The 7,373-nt window shown below is 45.6% G+C and overlaps 1 pseudogene; it reads right to left on the bottom strand.

Moving 5' to 3' along the window:
• Positions 1-805: 805 nt before the first annotated feature.
• On the bottom strand, positions 806-2,339 carry LOC140425716 (cell division cycle-associated 7-like protein pseudogene; annotated as a pseudogene).
• Between the last annotated feature and the right edge of the window lie 5,034 nt (positions 2,340-7,373).

The raw sequence follows: 7,373 nt of genomic DNA, 5'->3' as shown, positions 1-7,373 counted from the left end.
TAAACAGAGGAACAACATTGGCTATTCTCCAGTCCTCCGGGACATCCCCTGAAGACAGCGAGGATCCAAAGATTTCTGTCAAGGCCTCAGCAATTTCCTCTCCAGCCTCCTTCAGTATTCTGGGGTAGATCCCATCCGGCCCTGGGGACTTATCTACCTTAATATTTTTTAAGACACCCAACACCTCGTCTTTTTGGATCACAATGTGACCCAGGCTATCTACACCCCCTTCTCCAGACTCAACATCTACCAATTCCTTCTCTTTGGTGAATACTGATGCAAAGTATTCATTTAGTACCTCGCCCATTTCCTCTGGCTCCACACATAGATTCCCTTGCCTATCCTTCAGTGGGCCAACCCTTTCCCTGGCTACCCTCTTGCTTTTTATGTAAGTGTAAAAAGCCTTGGGATTTTCCTTAACCCTATTTGCCAATGACTTTTCATGACCCCTTCTAGCCCTCCTGACTCCTTGCTTAAGTTCCTTCCTACTTTCCTTATATGCCACACAGGCTTCGTCTGTTCCCAGCCTTTTAGCCCTGACAAATGCCTCCTTTTTCTTTTTGACGAGGCCTACAATATCACTCGTCATCCAAGGTTCCCGAAAATTGCCGTATTTATCTTTCTTCCTCACAGGAACATGCCTGTCCTGTATTCCTTTCAACTGACACTTGAAAGCCTCCCACATGTCAGATGTTGATTTGCCCTCAAACATCCGCCCCCAACTAAGGATTTGAATGAACAAACAGCCAAAACCCAAACGTTTCAATTATTATGAAGTTTCTTTGAAAAACTTTACATCTCACTACAGACCGCATTTACATTATTTTTGCTGATTATTTCCAAGTTCTGGTAATTACCAGTAATTGTAATATTTAAATAAAATGTGCTTTTTATACATGTTGCTTAAAAAAAATTCAACGGTCATTTTACTGAACGAGCTGCAAGAGGCTTCTTAATTCTTTAAACCTGTTTACAGATCCCAGTAGTTGCTGTTTCAATCTTCAGCTCATTGCTTCTGTCAGCTTTCCAAATTGGCTTGAACATTGTCATACCCATAACATTTTGCCAGATGAACAGGGCTGCCAGTAGCACAGCGTCCATCCCGACGACGACAGAAGCTGCAGGTACAGATCCCTCTCCAAGGAGGGCAGACCCAGTCAGGGTTCAGAAGGGCTGACCTCACATTTTCACCATACCGATGGCGCAGACAGGGTCCACAGAATTGTCCTTTCACGCCATAGCAATCTTGACTACGGCATCTTGTTTTTGTATTGATTGTTTTCTGTCGGCACTGAAGGCAGGTGCTGCACAAACAACCATCATAAATGTTATCTTTAACGGCGATGGCAACATTTTCCAAATCCTCTTTGGTTATGTCATTGGCAGGCCTTGGCTTGCCTTTTGGAGATCTTCATCTCCCCTTGCTCAAATTTCCATCCTCAACAAAACAGTTTGTTAGATCAGCTCTCATGCGGAACTTTTTCACTCGGTTCATAAGTTTGGTTGGAGAAATTGCAAACTTGTCGACAGAGAAACCCTCAGGGGGGCCTTGCATTTCTGGTTGGATTGACACGGCGTTCAATCTTGCCTTCAGACAACGTCCTCTTTGGAGTGCGTTTTGGTTTCGGAGGTGATGATGAAGTGCATACTTTCATTGGAAAGAGTCCAGGCATTGTTTTTAATTCTGCCATTAGTTTAGCAAGCATTTCTTTATTTTCTTTGAAGTCCATGCCCCTCTTCAGTAATCCATTAGAGTTTTTCTTTCTGGACCCTAAATCATCATCTGATTCAGACTCAGAATCCTGGATCTCTTGCTCTTTTCTTTTCACTGGTCGCCTTGTAGAAAATTTAAATGCCACACACAGTCCAAAATGGCCTTTCTGTGGTGTTGCTTCCATCTCACTTTCTACAGAAGATTCACCACCTTCATCATATTCAGTGAAGCCTTCATCTTCAGTCTCCGTTTCCGAACTCTCAGACTTCAAATCCGTATTGCCATTAGATTCAACAGTACATTCAGGGAACCCTTCAACAACATAATCAGTTGACCAACCAACTTCAGTGAAAATTTCAATAAGCTCTTCTGTAATAAACTTGGACTGGAAGCTGGGAGCACCCGTGCTCTGGTTCAGTTCATCAGCATCATCATAAGGTGTTTTGGATTCAAGATCTTGAAAACCCCAAAATTCATCATCACTTGGTGCCTCAAAGGTGTCTGCTATTAATTTTGGTATATATTTAAGATGGTCACACTTATTCCTAAAATCAGCTTCTTGAAAACCCATAAATTCTTCATCATTACCCTGAGCATTAAAGATATCTGCAACCAATTTTGACATCCTCACGACCACCGCCGCTTCTGGTGCTCAGAGGCTGCAACAATCAGGGACACCTGTATTGCCTTCACTCCGATCCCCTCTACACCTTCTGCCTCTTATCTTGAATCGATGTCCGCTGGTTCTACAATTTACCACCAAGGGAAACAATTTTATCCTGTCCACCCTATCTCTTCCCCTCATAATTTCGTACACCTCAATTAAGTCACTCCTCAGCCTTCGTTGTTCCAAGGAAAATAACTCCAATCTAATCCCTAATAGTAGCTACACTTTTCTAGCCCTGGCAACATTCTTGTAAACCTCTTCTGCACTCTCTCCAGAACAATAACATCCTTATGTGTGGTTGAACAGGGGGATTTTGAGGAGTATCATAAAGGAGATAAGACGACGGAGAGACTTCGAGAGGGAATTACATCTTAGGACCTGGTTCAGCTAAAGGATACCTTTACCAATGGTAGAGAATCAAAATCAGAAATATGCAAAAGACCAGGGGCGAAATTCTCCGGAAACTGCGCGATGTCTGCCGACTGGCGCCCAAAACGGCGCAAATCAGTCGGGCATCACGCCGCCCCAAAGGTGCGGAATGCTCCGCATCTTTGGGGGCCGAGCCCCAACCTTAAGGGGCTAGGTCGGCGCCGGACGAATTTCCGCCCCACCAGCTGGCGGAAAAGGCCTTTGGTGCCCCGCCAGCTGGCGCGGAAATGACATCGCCGGGCGGCGCATGCGCGGGAGCGTTAGCGGCCACTGACGGCATTCCTGCGCATGCGCAGTGGAAAGAGTCTCTTCCGCCTCCGCCATGGTGGAGACCGTGGCGAAGGCAGAAGGGAAAGAGTGCCCCCACGGCACAGGCCCGCCCGCGGATCGGTGGGCCCCGGTCGCGGGCCAGGCCACCGTGGGGGCACCCCCCGGGGCCAGATCGCCCCGCGCCCCCCCCCAGGACCCCGGAGCCCGCCCGCGCCGCCTTGTCCCGCCGGTAAGGTAGGTGGTTTAATTTACGCCGGCGGGACAGGCATTTTAGCGGCGGGACTTCGACCCATTCGGGCCGGAGAATCGCGGGGGGTGACCCGCCAACCGGCGCGGCGCGATTCCCGCCCCCGCCGAATATCCGGTGGTGGAGAATTCGGCAACCGGTGGGGGCGGGATTCACGCCAGGCCCCGGCGATTCTCGCCCCAGAATTGGAGGAGTTCAGATATCTTGGAGGGTTTGGGGTAGGAGGAGGCTATAGATATATGGAGGGGTAAAGCCACGGAGGGAATTGAATTTTAAGATCAGTGCATTGCTTTTTGGGAGCCAATGGGCTAGATTCTCCAACCTTCCAGCCACTTGTTTATCCGCAGCAGGAGGCAGCACGCCATTCGATGGCGGTAGGAGTCTCTGTTCCCACCACTGTTAGTGACAATTTCCACTGAAGTTACTCAACGCTGCTGGGATACCCACAGCAGGGGTGCACAGTCAGCGGAACCAGAGAATCCCGCCACCAACAAACGGCTGGAGAATTCCGGCCAATGTAGTTCAGCGAGAATATGGCTGATGGGTGACTGGGATTTTGTGAGCATAAGGTCATGACATTTTATAATAGGTGAAACATTTGGTTTGTTCATGTGTTATGGATCCAGACCGGAACCCCAATTTGGGTTAAGATCCCAGATTAGGACCCAACTATATGGTAAAACTGTGAGGAAATGTTATTGCACCACAGGAGTAATAATATTGACCAGTACACAGCTTTTATATTAAAACAAACTTTAGTTAAGCACATTAGCAAAAAAGAAGTAGCATTACAATTAACAGGCACAACATCTTAACTTGCTTCCTGGAACCTGCCTCTACATTCCAATTAAGCGATCCACATATTTCAAATACCACTTTTGTGTAAAGTTGACAACCGGATTTTACTTGCTTAACTTGGTGCAGAGTCCTTGGAGGGATAAACCTTTGTTTCGGTCCAAGCTGAAAACCTGCTCAGCTCAGAGTCCTAGAAGCAACTGCTTTGGCTAAACAGACCTAGCCTCTCCAATTAGTTACATCAACCGCACTCAAACCACACAGCATTCTTTTGTCTCTTGTTACAAGATGTGCCTTGATTTGTTTAGCCAGGCTCAGGCTGTTACAACATTACATTAGCTTGTTATCTGCAAACAGGTAAAATGGCTTTTAGCAAATCACTTCACCTGAAAAATCACTGACCACCTCACTTTTAATCGTAGCTCTAGCAGACATACTGTCTGTACGTATTCTAACCTAGGTTTTAATAATATTACTGCAAAAATACAAACAATAAATAGTGGCAATTTATTATATTCATATGTAAGTGAAACATTTGGGAATCGATTGAGAAATACAATAAGGTGAGGCTTAAAGGAGTCTTTCTGTTCTTTTCCTCAGTTTTAGTTGCAAAATTTATCTCAGTTTTCTTCCTCTAGGTCAAAAACAGTTGTGTCATGAAAAACAAAATGTTTCTGCAAGATTCAGATTTTGGAGGGGTTTCCTTTCTGTTTTTGACCTGCACTTTAAAGAAACTTCCCAACGCTTAGCAGCTCGAAGCTATCAGGTCATTTTTATGATTACTCCACTTGCTCAGGAGGATCTGCCAAGGAGGTGGGTGCATAAAATAATTTAGTTAACTTACAACAAATCTTCTGCTTGAGGATATTCAGATTCATACAGGGTTGCTTCCACCATTAACCCATAAAAAAAACATAAATCAATATTGGTTAAGGAATCAAACAAGTTATTTATGCAATTGCTGCTTGCAGACAGAAACCTGAGACACTGGCAGATCTGTGGCCACACAAGCGTGACAAGCATGATCTACTTAACAAAGCATCCCCAGAAATTTTAATACTTTAAAAAGGTTATGCACAAGCTTTTCTGGTTTTATTTTGAGAATCTAATCCAGACATTTGGGAAAATTTTAGCCCCCCAAGGGCTGGTGTGTGGGAAGATACAATTAGCTAAGATCTCAAGCTCTCTTCCAAACCGCCAACTTAATGGAGGCGAGTCAGTATGGGCACAGAGGGTAATCAATCTGCCCTCAGGAGACAGATCGGATAATGTCAAGAACATGAAATGAAAATCGCTTATTGTCACGAGTAGGCTTCAATGAAGTTACTGTGAAAAGCCCCTAGTCGCCACATTCCGGCGCCTGTTCAGGGAGGCGGGTACAGGAATTGAACCGTGCTGCTGGCCTGCCTTGGTCTGCTTTAAAAGCCTGCGATTTAGCCCAGTGAGCTAAACCTGCCCCTTGTGGAACATGTGGTTAGATATGATATATTTTAAGGACAACTGTTTTAAAAGCACATTTCTGTTCTCAAACCTTTACACTGAGTTTAAAAAGCCGCTTTCAAATTAGAAGCATGTACAGTCGACACGGCATCTTAGAACATAAGAGCATAAGAACTAGGAGCAGGAGTAGACCACCTGGCCCCTCCTTTCAATAAGAATCATGGCTGATCTTTTTGTGGAGTCAGCTCCACCTACCCACCCCCTCACTGTGACCTTTTATTCCTTTACTGTTCAAAAATCTATCCACCTTTGCCTGAAAAACATTTAACGATGTAGCCTCAACTGCTTCACTGGGCAAGAAATTCCACATTCACCACCCTTTGGGTGAAGAAGTTCCTCCTCAACTCAGTCCTAAATCTGCTCCCCTTATTTTGAGGCTATGCCCCCTAGTTCTGCTTTCACCAGCCAGTGGAAACAACCTCCCTGCTTCTATCCTATCTATTACCTTCATAATTTTATATGTTTCTACAAGATCCCCCCTCATTCTTCTAAATTCCAATGAGTATAGTCCCAGTCTACATACTCTCTCCTCATAAGCTAATCCTCTCAACTCCGGAATCAACCTAGTGAATCTCCTCTGCACCCTCTCCAGTGCCAGTGCATTCCTTTCTCAAGTAAGGAGACCAAACTGTACACCGTACTCCAGGTGTGGCCTCACCAGCACCCTATACAGCTGCAGCATAACCTCCCTGCTTTTAAATTCCATCCCGATAGCAATGAAGGACAAATTTCCATTTGCTTTCTTAATTACCTGCTGCACCTGCAAACCAACTTTTTGCGATACATGCACAAGGATACCCAGGTCCCTGAGGCACACCACTAGCCACTGATCGCCAACCAGACAAGTACCCATTTATCCCCATTCTTTGCTCTCTGTCAGTTAACCAATCTCTATCCATGCTAATACATTACCTGTAATACCAGGCACCTTTATCTTATGCAGCAGCCTTTTGTCCAGCACCTTGTCAAATGCGTTCTATAAATGATGTTTACTCAAACCTTGTAAGACTCACATCTCTAGAACTGGCTATGAAGAGTTATTAAATATGCAGAAAGACCCCTCCAGGGATAGCTTCTGATTCCAAAAAGCTGTGAACAACCTTTTTATTTCTGAGGGAACAGAAAGGGTCCTCAAAGGACCTCAACATAATTAAATTATTTACTTGATGAAACAGTGGGTGCAGCCTCACCACATCTTTTCAAAGTGTCAGGCTCAGACTGAAAACTGGCGTGTACTTCCCCAGTTTGAACAGACCAGTTTCCGCTCCAGATCTTGAGCCTCTTTAAAGAAAATAATGAGCAGGCATTGTTTACGCCATCACTCTAGTAGGGCAGGGCCTGATAGAGCCAGCACATGGCTTCACATAGATCGGGCCACCATCTTTAAGGGATACCCTGATAAGAACAGAAGTGTTAATACACTATTACACCCCCGCCGCTCCCCACCATGGAGGTATAGGGGGCTCGCCTCACCGGACAAGCATTGGGCACGCCACACCATAGAAATATCGCCGGTGTTTCCCCCCTCACTGCCTGCACTCCCCCTCACCCATGGGGATCCCACCCCCGGAGGCATCAACTCGACTGATTAATGTTTTTAAAAAGCTGTTGTAAACCTCACCTGCTTTCAGCCCAGGCACTGGCATCCTCATACACAGCACTGTACGTTTACAGTGTTTGGAGTATACAACAGCACCAATTGTTAAACTGGCTATACAAGATGGCGGGGGTCGCCCGAGGCTTGTCTTCCT

This window comes from Scyliorhinus torazame, chromosome 6, assembly GCF_047496885.1.
Source record: "Scyliorhinus torazame isolate Kashiwa2021f chromosome 6, sScyTor2.1, whole genome shotgun sequence".
NCBI classification, from domain to species: domain Eukaryota; kingdom Metazoa; phylum Chordata; class Chondrichthyes; order Carcharhiniformes; family Scyliorhinidae; genus Scyliorhinus; species Scyliorhinus torazame.
This window is presented reverse-complemented; position numbering and strand designations above follow the sequence as displayed.